This window comes from Castor canadensis, chromosome 1, assembly GCF_047511655.1.
Source record: "Castor canadensis chromosome 1, mCasCan1.hap1v2, whole genome shotgun sequence".
Lineage (NCBI taxonomy): Eukaryota > Metazoa > Chordata > Mammalia > Rodentia > Castoridae > Castor > Castor canadensis.
The window spans coordinates 115,007,722-115,022,924 of NC_133386.1; the positions used below are offsets into that span (position 1 = coordinate 115,007,722).

General features: G+C 37.3%; 2 protein-coding genes and 1 pseudogene across 6 annotated transcripts in view; 1 reads left to right on the plus strand and 2 right to left on the minus strand.

Annotated features, from left to right (window-relative positions):
* LOC141422477 (neutral amino acid uniporter 4-like) overlaps window positions 1-15,203 on the minus strand; it is a 449,783-nt gene that overhangs the window by 337,262 nt on the left and 97,318 nt on the right. The gene's annotated exons all lie outside the window — the stretch shown is intronic.
* LOC141421463 (deuterosome assembly protein 1) overlaps window positions 1-15,203 on the plus strand; it is a 409,755-nt gene that overhangs the window by 296,365 nt on the left and 98,187 nt on the right. The gene's annotated exons all lie outside the window — the stretch shown is intronic.
* Window positions 2,512-4,548, minus strand: LOC141420806 (cyclic AMP-dependent transcription factor ATF-1 pseudogene; annotated as a pseudogene).

Genomic DNA, 15,203 nt, shown 5'->3' on the forward strand with positions numbered 1-15,203 from the left:
GCAGGATACAAAATCAACCTACAAAAATCACTAGCTTTTCTATACACCAACAACAAACAAACTGAGAAGGAATATATGGAAACAATTTCATTCACAATAGCCCCCCAAAAATCAAATACCTAGGAGTAAATTTAACAAAGGTGTGAATGAACTCTACAAGGAGAATTGCAAACTCCTGAAGAAAGAGATCAAGGAAGATTACAGAAGATGGAAAGATCTCCTATGCTCATAGATCGGTAGAATCAACATAGTAAAAATGGCTATACTACCAAAAGCAATCTACATGTTTAATGCAATTCCCATCAAAATCCCAATGACTTTCATCACAGAGATAGAAAAATCTACTCTGAAGTTCATTTGGAAACACAAGAGACCGCAAATAGCCAAGGCAATACTCAGCAGAAAAAGCAATGCTGGAGGTATCACAATACCCGATTTCAAACTGTATTACAAAGCAAAAGCAATAAAACCGCATGGTACTGGCATAAAAATAGACATGAAGACCAGTGGAACAGAATAGAAGATCCAGATATGAATCCACACAACTATACCCACCTCATTTTTGACAAATGTGCCAAAAATATACGATGGAGAAAAAGACAGCCTCTTCAACAAATGTTGCTGGGAAAAGTGGTTATCCATCTGCAAGAAACTGAAACTAGATCCATGTCTATCACCTTGTACTAATATCAACTCAAAATGGATCAAGAACCTAAATAGCAGACCTAAAACTCTGAAGTTACTAAAGGAAGGAGTAGGAAACACTTTGGAACTAATAGGTATAGGCAAGGACTTCCTCAATACAACCCCAGTAGCCCAGTAACTAAGAGAAAGGATGGACAAATGGGACTTCATAAAATTAAAAAGCTTCTGCACAACAAAAGAAATGGTCTCTAAACTGAAGAGAACACCCACAGCATGGGAGAAAATATTTGCCAGCTATACATCAGACAAAGGACTGATAACCAGAATATACAGGGAACTTAAGAAACTAAACTCTCCTAAAATCAATGAACCAATTAAAAAATGGGCAACTGAGCTTAATAGAACTTTCTCAAAAGAAGAAATTCAAATGGCCAAAAAACACATGAAAAAATGCTCACCATCTCTAGCAATAAAGGAATTTATCACCATCTCTAGCAATTTCACTAGAAAAAATGCTCACCATCTCTAGCAATTTCACTGCTAGGGAAAAAAATTTGGAGGCTACTTAAAAATCTGAACATAGACCTGCCATATGATCCAGCAATCCCACTCTTGGGGATATACCCAAAGGAATGTGACACAGGTTACTCCAGAGGCACCTGCACACCCATGTTTATTGCAGCACAATTCACAATAGCCAAGTTACGGAAACAACCACGATGCCCCACTACTGATGAATGGATCAAGAAAATGTGGTACTTGTACACAATGGAATTTTACTCAGCTGTGAAGAAGAGTGAAATCTTATCATTTGCAGGGAAATGGATGGAACTAGAGAACATCATTCAGAGTGAGGTCAGCCAAGCTCAGAAGACCAAAAATCGTATGTTCTCCCTCATATGTGAATTTTAGATCTAGGGCAAATGCATCAATGTGGTTGGGCTTGGATCACACGATAAGGGGAGAGCACATTTGGGTGATATAGAAATAGGTAGAAAACCCAAAACATGAAAGTGTTTTATGTACCCAACTCCAGAGGAGCTAATACAGAAACCTTAAAGCAACAGAGGTTATCATGAGAAGGGGATCAGTAACCAGGATGAAATCAGTTAGAGATGAATCAACATGGGTCACAACACGTGTACACGAAAGCAATGCTAGGAATATATCTGTATAGCTATCCTTAACTCAACTAGCAAAAACGCTTTGTCTTCCTTAAGGCTTGTCTCTTTTCTTCAACAAAACTAGAGCGAAAGGCAGAATAGGACCTGCCTGGAACTGAGGGGGAAAGGGGGGAGAGGGGGCAGGGAGGAGAAATGACCCAAACAATGTATGTACATGTGAATAAAAGAATTAAAAAAAAAAAAAGAAATGGCTGCTCAGTAAAAATCAAGTTCACTGCCGGAAAATGTGGTCCAGAAATGAACATGAAATTTGGTTGTAAAATACTTTGTTTAAACCTCAGAAAGATCTAACGTGGAGCCTCAGAGAACTATCCAGTCAAACAGTGGGGATTTGAAGAAGCTTGAAGACTATAGAAGGAAAATATCCTTAAGTTTCTTGAAGCTTACATTGAAGAGACTTATGGATGTGACTTTTGTTTAATGAAATAAACCACAGTAAGATTCACAGGAGACCCACAGCACTTCTAAACCTAATGACATTGATGGAAATACCATCAGCTTAGACACAGACAACAGAGGCAGCACACCATGAAAAGAGTTATTTAGAGCCCCCAATTTTTTTTTTTTTTTGCAGTACTGGGGCTTGAACTCAGAGCCTACATCTTGAGCCACTCCACCAGCCCTTTATTTGTAAGGGTTTTTTTCTTTCTTTTTTTCTTTTTTTTTTTTATCAAATGTGCTTTAATTTCAGACAACACTATGAAACATATAAGAAGCAAACAACAGTTTTGCAATATAGTTTCAAAATGTATACAAATTAGAATACAGAGATTAAACACTGGTATGCTGACCACATTTTGAACTTCTAAATAAACTGCTTATAAAACTTAGCCAATTCAACTCAGCCAATCTGAAAGCTTTACTTCCCATTATATAAAAATTATACTTTGAGATCAAAATTTTTTACTAAACTATATAAACATTTAAAATAATCATTAAAAACTCAACATTAGAATTTATAAAGATTAGCTATAAAAATATATTGGCAGTCACTTTTCTTATAAAGGTACCATTCACTACATTATAAAATAGTCTCTAACATAAATTACCTCAATAACTGCTATTTTAGAACCTGATAAACCTTACATTAAATTGATTATAAAATCTTGGAAAAACTTTGGTATGCATTTTTAGGTTTTTTAAAAAATATTTTAAGGACTTATGTAAACATTTCATTCCATCAAAGCACAACAGATAAGTAATGGATATTTCAACTTGCATATAGGATGTAGAATCAAAAAAAGCAATTTGTTACATATTTGTAAAAAATCAACCTTACCAGAGTAAGCAAAAACCAAACTACTTAAAAGTATCAAACTTTTAAACAGTTCTTTCCATTCTGATACAAAATGTTATAAAACCACCACACTCCATTCATGTACCTTAGATGCCCAATAGGACAAAAACGTCAAAAATGGTTAACCCAGTCTCAAAAACTCTCAAGTCCAACAAACGTTTAAAAACCCATTTTAAAGACTTGACAATAGAACAAATATACATAATCAATCAGAACACATGATTTATATATTTAGTGATGTATTAGGTTTTCTTTTATATTTGTAATTTAGAATTTATTCATAGCAACACACACACAACCACATATAACTGAGAAGGGTTAAGTTTCAGGAAACATTAAGAAATGCAAATCTAGAGGGTAAATTGATTTACTTGAAAACATTCAATTTACCAAATTTTATCTTACCTGCCATTTTTGGATTGACAATTACTACTATTTAGAAAACTGGAGTTGCTGAGAGCGCCTTTCTTCTTCCTGTTCAGTGTGTTTAACTTTTACAGAGCTTCCAGTTGTGCCGGCAGTGTCCTTGAGGTCGTCTTCTACTTTATTATCACCAGATCGCTTGCAATAAGACATATGCCTCTGCATGGCACAAGCCTAAACTCAGCTTCATTTTTGACCTTTTTAATTTATAAAACTCCACTAAAAAATCTGTCTAATTTTTAGGCAGGTCCACAAAATACTTTAGGAATCAAACACTTTTATGAGAATAAAGATCCTTCAAAGTTTTTAACTCTTCTATTAGAGTTTTATTTTGATTTTCCAGGACCGCAACTCGATTTTCCAGGCCTTTCACATATTCCTTCTTCTTCCTGCGACATTCTCGAGCAGCTTCTCTGTTTTTCATCAACCTTATTTCTCTTTTCAGTTAGGGGTCATCTGTCTTAGCTGTCTGAGACGTAAGAGTCACAGGAGATGTCGTCACCACAGTTTGTTGCAGTGAAGTAACTGGTGTGGTACGGATCTGATATGTCTGCGTATCTCCTGATGCAGTCTGTACAACCACCTGCTTGCTGGGCACAAGTATTTGTTGTACATCAGAGGTCTGCGCATACTGGAGAATAGTGCCTTGCTGAGTACTGCCTGAATTTGTCATGGTTAATGCCTGCAGTCCCTGTACTCCATCTGCTCCTGGACTGGCCAACTGTAAGGCTCCATTTGGTGCAATGGCAATGTACTGTCCGCTGCTAGTCTGATAGATGGGAGTTGGAACAGACATAGAAGTGACAGCAGAAACTCCGGGGTTTTCTCCGGGGTTTTCTCCGTCTCCTTTTCTACCCCGAGTATCTTCAGAAGAGAGGTCTTTCAAAATTTTTCTGTAAGATGGGCGCCGTGCTAGGATCCCGTGAGTTTTCTGTGAGAGCCTATGCTGTCAGATGAATCCTGAGATCCCTCACTTTCTGATAAAGATGATACCTGTTGAGCAATATGAGAAATATGTGCTCCCTGAACTGTTGGACCTGGCTGAGGTGCAGTCTCTGAAGAGTTACTCCTGTGGCAATCTTCCATAATCGACTTTCCCGAGCGTTTGTCTCCCGACACCCGCACCAGCTGGGTGCTCTCGGCAGGCCTTTTGGTGTGGGGCAGGTTTTCCTGGTGTCGTTCTCAGCTCAGCTGCGGCTCCTGGCTTTTGACAGACGCCTGCGCCATCGCTTCTGTGAAGGGTTTTTTCAAGATAGGGTCTCACGAACTATTTGCCCAGGCTGGCTTCAAACCATGATTCTCCTGATTTCTGTCTCCTGAGTAGCTAGGATTACAGGTGTGAGCCACCTGTGCCTGGGTAGAACCCTAAAATTTTGATGACAAAATTATGCAGCTCTGCTGGGTGCCAATGGCTCATGCCTGTAATCCTAGCTACTCAGGAGGCAGAAATCAGGAGGATCGCAGTTCAAAGCCAGGCAGAGGCAATTAGTTCCCAAGACCCTATCTCAAAAAAACCCAACACAAAAAAGGGCTGGTGGAGTGGCTCAAGTGGTACAGCTCCTACTTAGCAAGCATGAGACCCTGAGTTGAAACCCCAGTATCGAAAACAAACAAAAAAACTACACAGCTCCAAAACACCAAGACAGCTAACTCTCTGGAAAAGGAAGGAACCAAGAATCCAGAGAGTGTTATCAAGAGAACCATTCCTGCTATTCTTGAATTAGAATCAAGGAACTTCTAGCCCAGGTCTAGGTGAATTTCAGAGCTATCTAGGACCAGTGATTGCTTTGGGCCTGTTTTAGGACTATCTAGTTCAGTTATCTAATGACCCTCACACAAATGTATGTTGGATTAGTATGTGGGTGGATAACTTGTCTTTTTAGCTCACAGGGCTTGGGATAAAAGGAACTGTTACTCAGAAAGCTGTGCTTAAGAAACACCACTGGAGAAGCCTCATCCACACTGGGATTTCCAGACTTGAAGCAAGTGATGGACTTAATGATTCAGTACTAATAAATAGAGTATTATAGAAATGATATTGTGTAACCCTGAGACTAGGTTATAAAAGGTATTGTAACATCTTTTTGTAGTTAGTTAATTGATTAATATGCACATATATGTTTATCATGTACAGCATGATGTTTTGAAATATGCATACATTGTGGGATGGCTAGATTGAACTAATTAACATATGCATCATCTCACATTATTATCAGTTTTCTGTGGTGGCAGCTTCCATTGTGCTCTTTCTTAGTCATTTTCTGTGGTACTATCCCTAATAGTACCACTTTTACTTTGGTGTCTTTTTTTTCTCGAAATCCACATATTACAGAAGACATGTCTTTCAGAGTCAGGCTTGTTTTGCTTAACATGAACTCCAATTCCACCCATTTTCCTACAAGTGACAGATTTTCATTCTTCTTCATGGCTGATACTCCATTGTGTATAAATGCCACATTTTCTTTATTCATTCCTCCATCAGTGGGTACCTAGGCTGATCCTATAACTTAGCTATTGTGAATAGTGTGACTATAAACATGACATGCAGGTATCTCTGTAGTAAGCTGACTTTGATTCTGTTGGGTATACGCCCAGAAGTGGCATTGCTGGTAGGTCTGTTTTTAAGTTTTTGAGGCATCTCCATACTGATTTCCATGGTGGCTACACTAATCCACATTCCCACCAACAGTGTATAGCATTCTTTCCCCATCCCCACCCACATGCTCACTAGCATTTATTAGTTTTCCTTTCCTTCCTTCCTCCCTCCCTCCCTCCCTCCCTTCTTTCCTTTCTTCCTTTTTTGGCAGGACTGGGGCTTGAACTTGTGCTATACCCACTTAACTCATGCCCCCAGGACTTTTTGTTTTACATAGGGTCTCACATTTTTGCCCAGGGCCAGTCTTAGGCCACAATGCTTCTACCTAGGGCTTCCCACATAGCTGGGATCATAGTTGTGCACCAGCACACTCAGCTTATTGGTTGAGATGGGGGTCCTGCTAACTACTTGCCTGGGCTGGACTTGTACTCAATCCTCCTGAGTAGCTGGGATTATCTGTGAAAGCCACCATACCCAACCATTTTTTGTTTTCTTGATAATAGTTATTCTGACTGGAATGAGATTGAATCTCAGGATAGGTTTGATTTGCATTCCCTGATGGCTAAAGATGTTAAACATTTTTCATGTATTTATTGGCTATTTGTACTAATTCACTTGAAAAGTGTCCAGTTCATTTGCCCATATTTTTGATGGGATTGTTTTCTCTTCTGATATTTGACTTTTTTGAGTTCTTTACATATTCTAGATATTAATCTCTGGCAGATAAATACCTGGCAAAGATTTTCTCCCTTTCTGTAGGCTGTCCCTTCACTCTGTCAATTTCTTTTGCTGTGTGGAATCTTTTTAAGTTGATGCAAACCTATTCATCAATTTTTCCTGACCTACTGGTGTCCTGCCTAGTTTTCCTCTAGTAGTTTCAGGTTTAACATTATGGTCTTTGATCCATTTTGAGTTTATTTTTATACAGGTGAAAGACAGGGATCTAGATTCAGTCTTCTACATGTGAGTATCTAATTTTCAAAGCACCACTTGTTTAAATAACTATCTTTTTTTCTAGTACATGTTTTTGGCACCTTTGTTACATTTCTGGGTCTTCTATTCTGTTCCATTCATCTACATGTCTGTTTTTGTGCCAGTACCATGCTGTATTTACTATGGCTCTGTAGTATAGTTGAAGCCAGCTATTATGATACCTCCAGCGTTGCTCTTTTGGCTCAGGATTTTTTGCCCATTCAGAGTCTTTTGTGCTTCCATGTGAATTTTAGAGTTGTATTTTCTATTTCTGTGAAGAATGTCATTGGATTTTTTATGGGGATTGCACTTTATCTGTAGATTGCTTCGGATGATATGGCCACTTTCACAATATTAATTCTGGTGATCCATGAACAGAAGAAGTCTTTTTGTTTTGCAGTGTCTTCTGCAATTTCTTTCTGCAACATTTCGTAGTTCTCATTGTGGCGGTCTTTCATCTCTTTGGCTAGGTTTATTCCTAGGCATTTTCAAGGCTATTGTGAATGGATGTATGCCTGATTTCTTTTTTAATGAGTTTGTTTTTGCTAGGTATGAAAGATACTGATTTTTGTGTTAAGTTTGTATTCTTCTACTTTACTGAAAGTGCTTATCAACTATGAGTCTTCTCATGGATTCTTTAGGGTCTCTTAAGTATAGAGTCATATCATCTGCAAACAGGGATAGTTTTACTTATTCTTTTCCTACTTCTAACCCTTTTATTTATTTCCCTTGCCTTATTGCTCTAGCTCAGTTTTCAAGCACTATACTGAATAAGAGTGGTGAGAGTAAAACCCTTATTTCATTCTGGATTTTAGAGAAAATGCTTTCAGTTTTCCCCCCATTAAGTATAATGTTGGTTATAGGTCTATCATATATAGCCTTCTTTATGAGTATTCTAGTCTTAATTTGTTCAGGGCTTTTATCATGAAGAGATGTTAAATATTTTCAAAGGCTTTTTTCTGCATCTATTGAGATGCTCTTGTGATTTTTTTCCTTGATTCTATTTATGTCTTTTATTATGTTTATTGATTTACATATGTTGAACTATCCTTGCATACTTCGAATGAGGCCAGCTTGATCACAGTGTAGGATATTTTTAATGTGTTGTTGAATTCAGTTTGCAAAGTATTTTTACAGAAGATTTTTGCATTCATGTCCATCAAGGAAATTGCTCATTAGTTTTCATCTTGTGCTGTGTTATCTGGTTTTGGTATTATGGTAATTCTGGCTTTATAGAATGAGATTGGAAGCATACCTTCCCTTTCTACTTTATGGAAGAGTTTGAAGAGCAGTGGTCTTAGTTCTTTAAAGGTCTGGTAGAATTCAGCAATGAATCAATCTGGCCCTGGGGTTTCCTTTGTTGGGAGACTATTACTGCTTCAATATCATTGCTTATTATCAATCTGCTTAGGATTTTAATATCCTCTTGGTTCAATTTTTGATAGGTCATATATGTCTAGAAATATATTCATGTCCTTTAGATTTTCCAATTTATTGAAATACAAGTATTCAGAATATTACCTAATAGTCCTCTGGATTTTGGTGTTATCTATTTTAATAGCTACTTTTTGCCTCTAATTTTATTAATTAGTCTTCTATTTCTTTCTTTTGATTAGTTTGGCTAAGGATTTGTCAACCTTCTTAATCTTTTCCTAGAATCAACTATTTCTTTCATTGGTCCTTTTGGTTTTCATTTCATGAATTTTATTTCTGATCTTTTTTTCTCTCTTTCTACTAATTCTGGGTTTGGCTTGTTCTTGTTTCCAAGACCTTGTGATGCACCTTTAGGTTATTTAGATGACATCTTCTGGTTTTCTAATATAGGCACTCATAGCTGTAAACTTCCCTCTTATACCTGCCTTCACTGTGTCCGCAGGTACTGGGGTAAGAGGTGATTTCCTTTTCATTTGATTCTAAGAATTTAAAATTTCTCCTCTGATTTCTTTAATGACCCAATATGTCTGTTGAAAATCATATTGCTCAATCTCCATGTGTTTGTTAATTTTTTGTAGTTTCTCTTGCTGTTAATTTCTAGTTTTATTGTTAAGATCTGATGAGATACAAGAAATTATTTTAACTTTTTTGCATCTGTGGGATATTCTATAGATGTCTGTTAAGTCCTTTTGAACTATGTTGCAGTTTAATTCTGAAGACTATTGATTTCTTGCCCAGATGATCTATCTATTAATGAGAACAGGGTACTGAAATCACACACTATGAGTGTATCTGGACCTATCTGTCCCTTTATGTCCAGCAGGGTTTGTTCTATGAAATTGGGTACACTGACATTCAGGGCACATATATTTATAATTGTTATATCTTTTTGATGATTTTTTTCCTTCAAGTTTGCTATATCAAATATGAATATTGCTACTCCAGCTTGTTTTTGAGTTCTGTTTGCTTATAACACAGTTCTCCATCCTTTCACATTCAGTATGTGTATGTCTTTGCCAGGGAGGAGTATTTCTTGTACATAATAAACAGTTGGATCTTGCTTTTTAATCCAACCACCAAGCCAAAGTTTCTAATTACAGAGTTAAGACCATTTATATTTAGGGCTATTGTTGAGAGGTATTTGTTAATTCCTGTAGTTTTTTCTCCTGGTTGATTCAAGTACTCTTTCTCCCTCATGCATCCCACAGGTTTTCTGGTTTGTTCAATAGAACATGTTTGATAATTTTCTAATTCCTATTTGTATTCTTTTCTTCTGTGAGGTTTATTCATTCTGGAGCTGTCTTGATTGGGAATTTCTTTATTCTTCTTCTGTGTATAGGATTCCTTTAGGTATTTTCTGAAATACTGGCACAATGGTCATGGATTGCTTTAGTTTGTGCGTAACTCAGGTCTTTACATCTCTATTGATTTGAAAGAATAACCTTGCTGGATATAGTAATCTCAATTAGAAGATATTTATACTGGGTGCTTGAAATAAATCATTCCTTGCTTTGTTGGCATTTAGGGTTTCTGCTGAGAGATCTAATGTAATCTCAGAGAGTTTGCCTTTGTAAGTAACTTGGCACTTCTCTCACATCTTTTAGTATTTTCGTTGTTGCTCTTGACATTTTAACTATAATGTAATGCTGAGAGGTTCTTTTCTGGTCATATCTATTTGGGGTTCTAAATGTCTCCTGTATTTGGATGTTTATGTCTATCCCTAGATTTGAGAAATTTTCTGCTATAACTTCATTGAGTAGGTTTTCTATGCTAGTAGGTATCTTATATTTGTAAGGGTTTTGGAAGTTTGGGATTTTGAACTCAGAGCTTCATGCTTGCTAGGCAAGTTCTCTATCACTTGAGCCACACCCTAAGCCCTCTTGCTTTAGTTTATCAAATAAGTTCTTGTGCTTTTGTCTGGGCTGACCTCAGACTGTTATCCTCCTACCTCTGCCTCCCTAGTAGCTGGAATTACAGACATGTGCCACCATAGCCAGCTTATTTTTTGAGGTAAGTTTTCACTAACTTTTCCCCCAGACTGGTCTTGAACCATTATCCACCTATTTCTGTTTCCCAAGTATCTTGGATTACAGGTATGGACCACTATGCCAGGCCCCAAGACTTATAAGTCTGGACTCTTTATTGTATCCCAGATATCTTGAAAGTTATAGCCACAGTTGCTTAGTTTTTTTTCCAGTATTGCTAGCCAAATGCAGTAATTCCTCAACCTTGTCTTCAATTCCTGATATTCTTTATTCTGCTGATCTTGTCTACTGGTGATGCTTTCCATTGAATGTTGTTATTTGATTTATTGAGCTTTCATTTACAAGATTTCCATTTGTTCATTTTTTTCAGAATCTCTACCTCTGGTGAATTTGTCATCTAAGTCTTGAATTGACTTTACTTCATTAATATGTTTATTTATATCATACTTGAGATCATTGATCATTTTTAAAATTATTCTTTTGAATTCTTTGATATTTCTACCATTTCAATGTCTTTGGATTTGTTACTGAAGAGTTATGAACTTTTGGAGGAGCCATAAAGCCTTGTTTTTTCAATATTTCTTGTGTTTTTGCATTACAATTTGCATGTCTTATAGGATAGATATCTCATCTGGTTTTATATGGGGGTCATCTTAGTGTATAGCTGTCTCTTGAGGTCTCAACCTTCCTTTTCACTCATAGGAGAGAAAGCAGACTGTAGTAACAACAATAATACAAAGCAAACAAGATATTTAAGTATAGTTAAAAAAAGAAAATAGCAACTCCACAATTACAGATGGAAAAGAAAGGAGCTAAGATAATATAGGAAAGCTGGGAAGTTAAAAATGAATAAAAGTAGAGGTATTAATTAACAAAAAAATTAAAAAAGGGACCAGAAAAGAAAAAGAGAGAAGAAACAAGATGAGGAAGAGCATAAAGCTATATTGGATGAGCATATGAAAAATAGTAGGAAGGGGAAACAAAATGAAACAAATGCAAAACATGACAATTTTTAAAACCAGTCAATAGTTCCTCCTGTTGAAGACATGGAGGGTGGGGAGGCTTACTTAGCTTTTTTCTCATACTCTTTGTTGTTCACTAGGTATAGGTTTGGGTCAATGAAGCATTTTCTCTCCCATGTCCAGACAGGTCAAACCAGAAAGGTCTGAATGGAGCCTGAGCCCAGGCCTGTCCAGTATGCATGAACTAAGACAGTGACCACTGTTGGGCAGAAATCATGACAATAATCTCCTTATGCAGGCCTCACAATGTGGTGAGTATAGGGGCTGCCCTCAAACTGTCCCAGTTGGCTGAGCCTGTGGATTGTCCAGTTAATGTCCCTCATTCCAGAGGCACTCCACCAGTACATGTATAGGTGTGGGAAATGCCTGAGCATTAGCTGCCTTTCTACCAAATGTCTCTGAGGCTCTGAGAGTAGGGAAGGAGCTCCAACTAAAGGAGTCTGCACTGAGTGATCCTGCTTTCCTTGGCCATGCTGGTCTTTGCCCTGTCTCCACCACATACAGCAGGCCTTGCTCCTCCTCCCAGAGGTCAAACCCATTTCCAAATGGAAGTACCCTCCACATCCCTGTGCAGCATGACCCACACTTCCTACCACATAGACCTGTGTCTGCAAATCTTTGTCTTAGTTACAGTTCCTTGTGTTCACACTGATTATCAGGTGGTTGTTTGCTTAGCCAGTGAAGCGGAGAAGCCATTTGGACTTGGAGATGTAAAAAGGCCAGGTGGTCTAATGCTCCATCAACAAGGTTTGGCAGTAAAACCCCTCTTAACATGAATCCAAACCATGGTGCCAGTGAGAAAACAGGAGGTGCAGGGGACCCTTCTCCAGTGTCTGCTTGCTGCACAGATCATAGAGCTCCCATCTTAAACTCCACTTTTGCAGAGTGCCAGATTCTGGATCCATAGCCCTCAATGAGGCTCTCCTTATGTCATATCTGTCTGGAGTAAATGCTCAGCAGACTTTCCTAGAATAAATCATTTTAAAAATATTTTTACTGACATATATTAGTTGTACAGGGGGATTTCACGGTCACATTTCCATATATGTTTACAATGTACCTTGGTGAGATTCATCCCCTCCATATTCTCCCTCACTTCTTCCCCTACTTAAAATAATCTCAACAAGTTTCATTGTTCCATTTTCTTACAAATATATAAAGTACATTGACCTTACTCCCCCTCCTTCACCCTCTCCACTTACCCTCCCCTCTCCCACTCAGACCCCCACAACCCCACCAACAGGACCTGTTCTTCATTCCAATCTTTCATTTTTAAAGTGTATAGTCCTCATTTGAAGGGGCTTTGCCATGGTACTTCACCCATGAATATATTGTATTTTTATCAGATTAACCCCCTCTATTGCTCTGCCTTACCTTCCCCCTACCCCTTATTAATCAACAGCTTTCAGTGTGTGGTATCATCAGTGTGTTGTGTCATCGTTTCCACAAGTTGTATATCCAAAGAAAATAGGGGTCTGAGAAAATAATTCCACAATTTTAGTGGCGAGCATTGAAATGACATGTTTTTCCTGCCTGGAAGGGCAGTTGCTTACAACTGTTAATTCCTTTTTTGGTAATTTATAGAAAGAAAAAAGGAATATTAAGTAAGGAGTTTAAATGATTTCCTTTCCTTCCTAATTATAAACTTAATTCAGCTATCAAAGGGCTAGAGAAAAAGTCTCTAGTTCCTCTTGTGTTGCTACAACAAAATACCAGAGGCTGAATACATTATAAGTAAAATACTTTTATTTTGACTTACAGTTTTGGAGACTGAAAAGTCCAAACTCAGGTGGCCACATCTGCTGAGTGGCAGACAGTATCATACAACAGGAATATGTACAAAAGCATCCAGGGGCAGGCAGAAGAGGCTAAACTTTATAACCACCTTCCTCATGGCAAGCAATCCAGTCCTGCAAGACCTAACCCACTTCCAGAAGAGGAGCATCAGCCTCTTCTGAAGATGGGGCCCCCATACCTAGTTACTTTCCAATGGGCTTACCCTCTAAAGATTCCTCGCCACTCTGTACCATTACATTGGAGACAATATTTCAGCTCAGGAACTTTTGGTTAACAAACTATATCCAAACCATAGCATGACTTAAAATTGAGAAAATGCAATGGAAACATGAAACTATGAAAGGAGGATAAAGAAAATGTAGTTTCTTCTCACATTGATCAGTCTTTACCACCATCTAAGGATTTATGTCAATCTGTGAAAATTATCTCACTCAGATGAAATAAGAATGAATAATGAATTTTAACACAATACCATAAAAATGAGACTGGTGCCTCCTTTAAAAAGCAATTTGTAAACTTTCAGAGATAATTTGGGCTCCTAGATGTTGAGGTCACCACAAGCTGAAGGCAAGTACATATTTCAGGTGACATTCTAAAATGCTTCATGAGAATGCTATAAACTTATTTTTTAGAGAATGATAACTCCTCTAATTATCAAAAGTTGTTTTCTAACAGAATCATAGCACAATGAAACACAGCCACGTGGTAAGTAAATGGCAATGCACGAGAGAGTACTACAAATTCGGCTTCATGTGCAAGTGTTCTCTGCTTCCTTTTCTGAGACATGTCAAAGAGTTGTCATAAATTTAGTCCAGCATAAAGACAAAAGAAAATTGTTACATTCTTTTTTTCTATTGAATGTGGCAAACTCATGTTCCCTTAAAGTGGAACTCAGATGTATTGTAGCATAATGTTTTATTATGAGCGTAACAATTCACATTCAGCAGCAGCAACAGTGCTGCTGGAACCAGGAACAAAAAGAGAAACAGAAAGAGGCATGTGGTCAAACCAGGAACAAAAAGGGACATGATGGTGAAAACACATGCGTAGTCTTCCAACCCAACCCTAAGTAATGAGGGTGCAGGGAGTCATTTTTCTTCAACCTGTGTGTGGTTCCACACGAGAACCGTGGGTAAAACACTAGTCTCCAAAGCAGGTGTGCTGTCTCTCATGGCAATGACAGGATAGTTACTGATTGTTATATGTTTGAAGTACTTGTTCATTTATCTCTTAGTTTTATTCATTCAGCAGCATGTTAACCACTGTCATAGAACAACAAAAAACATCTAACTCAGAGATATACCGAAAGTCATTCTCAATTCATGGAAGTCATCTCAATAAAATTAAATAGCAACTAACAAAAAACAATAATTGACTTTTCTAAAGAAAAATTTGGTTCTAAAATGTTTTAAATACATAACTTCTTATTTTATTCTAGCTATATTATATTCAAAAATTTTTCCCTAACACCAATATTTATAACAAATAGGATCTGATATTGAATCATTACTTATTTAATCCACTCATAATTTTTATTCCCCTCTTTCCAAAAATAAAGAGTTGAGGGACTTTAAAGGTATTTATATGTAATGAAATGAGATAAAATTTAAATTATGTAGAAAGGGCTTGTTTTTCTGGTAGCATGTTTGATAACATAGCACAAAGAACTCTCCTAATTAAAACAAAATATTACATAAAATATAAATACATTCCTGAGTTAAAATGAAAGGATGAAATATAAAGATGCCAAACCCTAAGAAGGGAGTGAATTCTAAAGGTAGCTTTTGTCCTGAATGCTCCTGCTTATACCAGGACCAGCAGAGGTGATGATTCCAATAGAAGACCTCT